At 37.9% G+C, this 2,488-nt stretch overlaps 1 long non-coding RNA gene across 1 annotated transcript in view; it reads right to left on the reverse strand.

Moving 5' to 3' along the window:
• LOC106455995 (uncharacterized) overlaps positions 1-1,181 on the reverse strand; it is a 5,797-nt gene extending 4,616 nt beyond the window's left edge. Inside the window, exons 1-2 of the long non-coding RNA XR_001290191.1 lie at positions 1,098-1,181; positions 472-504 (exon numbers count right to left, since the gene is read on the reverse strand). This is a non-coding gene — a long non-coding RNA (uncharacterized LOC106455995). The remainder of the gene's footprint in view (positions 1-471; positions 505-1,097) is intronic.
• Positions 1,182-2,488: the final 1,307 nt, after the last annotated feature.

Consider the following 2,488-nt stretch of genomic DNA (forward strand, 5'->3'; position numbering starts at 1 on the left):
TCTGCAACTGGCCCGTGGCTGCACACAACTTACACATGGCCCACATACCGCAAAGAATGACGGCCATTTGGTGGCCCGGTTCAGGTTTGCCAGAGATGATCCACATATGGGCCAGCACAGGGCCACCAGTGTGTCTACAACTAGCCTTGTGCTGGCCCATGTGTGGGCAGCGCTCGCTCCTGCTTCCTGTCAGTCAACTCAAATCAATTCTAACTCACCCTGTTCCTGGCTTTGTTCACCAAATCAAAAAGCTGGTTCTCTCCTGATGGATAATCAGCCCCCTATGTTTACCATAGACACCTGTTTCTCTCAGCTACTGGTGTCTGTGAAAGTAAACTGCTGATAAGTTTGTCAATTCTTGTCTGTGTCTGGATTTTGATTCAGCCGTGACAACACATAAACAGAAAGATACAGGAGATACATCAATGCTGTTCATACTTTGTAAACAGGAAGAAAAAAAAACTGTCGTACCTTCAGCATTTACATCGAAGAGTGTACTGAGCACTGAAATCAAGATTGAAACATCATCAAAACAGCAGCAAATCAACTCACTATGAAGTAAAACATTTTTTAACCTATAGGACCTGGCGTCCACATATGTGGACATCACATTTTGGGTTATTTAGACCAAAATACTCAATTTTGCTCTACAAGGGCCTGATATTCACTTACGACATTATACTGCTACTGTTCTATCAAAATTTTAAACGAATATCCTCATAGGTGGCTCTTATTTTTATTAAAAACAAAAATAAGGCAAAAAAAAAAAATCTGTTAATTCTTTGTTTTTACATTCATCGGGCCCCAATGTAACCAAATATCAAAGAGAACTTTAAAATGCATGCTGTGGAAGAGTTCGGGTCTTAGGAGGTTAAAGTAAATTTTCAGATTGGAGACTCATCCTCAAATTTCTTTGCTTATATGCTCTAAACTAGTAATGTAAAACAGCAGTGTTTCCAACGCAATACCCTGCTTTAAATGGACACAAGGTAATACCATTCGAATTCTCAGAGACTTGTTAACCACCTCATACACTTTAATTTACACCAATATAGTTTCTTAAATTGGTCACAAGAGAAAGTCAGTGATGTACTTACAGAATAACTCCAGCATGCAGAGCAAAGAGCGCTTCATCCTCACATCCAGCTCTGCAGCTCTCTGATGCACAGCTAAGCTTTCAGTGTTTTACTTTCACAAATAAGCAGAAGAAAGAGATGCTGTGCTTAATATAGATGAGACCGTAACTTCTTCTTCTCAGTGGCTTCCATGCTTCCTTCCCTTTTACTCTGAGCTCAACCATCTGCTATAACTTCAACCGCATCAGTGTTTACGTTTCCTGTCCATTCAGAACATTCAAGCTTGTTCTCTGTGTTGTTCTCTCTCTGCGTTATAAAATAACAGTTCTGTTACTTCAAGTCAGGCAAAGCTTTCATTTAGGTTTAGTTTTACTTCTGTCTTCTTTAGAAACTCACTTTTTTCCCATACAAAAAAAGTCATACAACCCCATACATTTGGATTGCTATAATTCTGGAATATTTGTCTGGGTTTTTGAGACTGTCAGTGGCCGGATGGCAGCATATCATTTATTTCTGGCAGTCCTGAGCAGGTTCATGCAAAACATGCTGGGCCATAGTTAAGGTGAACAAACTTGCTTTGACATAATTAGACCAAAGAATATGCCTATAACAGGAAACAAGGTTAAGATACTCCCTTTTAAGTTGCAGGAAAAAAATAGACTTTTAGCTAGTTTTTTGTACTATTACAATGGAAAACATCCTTTCACTTCTGCTTTGATATGTAAATGTTTTCATCTTGTGATTGAATTTTGGTTAGAAGGTGGTTGTGACCGGATTATTTATGTGGCTGAACTGATGAAAATGAGATGCAGTTTTTACAAACCAGAGGAATAAATAAACCAACGCACAAATTCATTTTCTTGCTTGCTAAATTGCAACGGTACAGATGCACACAGACCTTATTTGGTGGGTAAATGTGCCAAATAAAATACCAAAACACACTAATCAATATCTTTGTGCCAAAAACTATATATTTCTTAACTGAAAACAAAGCATGGCACTCAGTAAAGTAAGCCATTGCCATGCTTCTTTGCTATTCTACCATGTACCATGTATTCACATGTTCCTTGTTTGCACTTCTAAGGTAGTTTCTAGTACCAGGTTCTCGACTCTAAAGCAGCCACCAAAAATCAGGATCTTATAGATCCAACACTATTAAAAGATTTGAACTTTATTAACAATTTATTGAATAGTATGTTTTTGAATTTTATAGCAGTACTAACTTTAAAAGTTGAAAGCATATTGAGAAATACACAAAGCAAAAACCATGTATTGCCTCATTATGCTAAATGGTTGACTGAATTTTCTGTTCCCCTTTACACAAAAAAAGATGTGATATGTCAGGGATAAGATGCCACCATATACTCACTAGAGGTTATGTGCGAGCAGACGACAAATGTGTTTAGTGCATG

The sequence above is a fragment of the Pundamilia nyererei genome, unplaced genomic scaffold (assembly GCF_000239375.1).
Source record: "Pundamilia nyererei isolate P.nyererei 1_Seehausen unplaced genomic scaffold, PunNye1.0 scaffold00753, whole genome shotgun sequence".
Lineage (NCBI taxonomy): Eukaryota > Metazoa > Chordata > Actinopteri > Cichliformes > Cichlidae > Pundamilia > Pundamilia nyererei.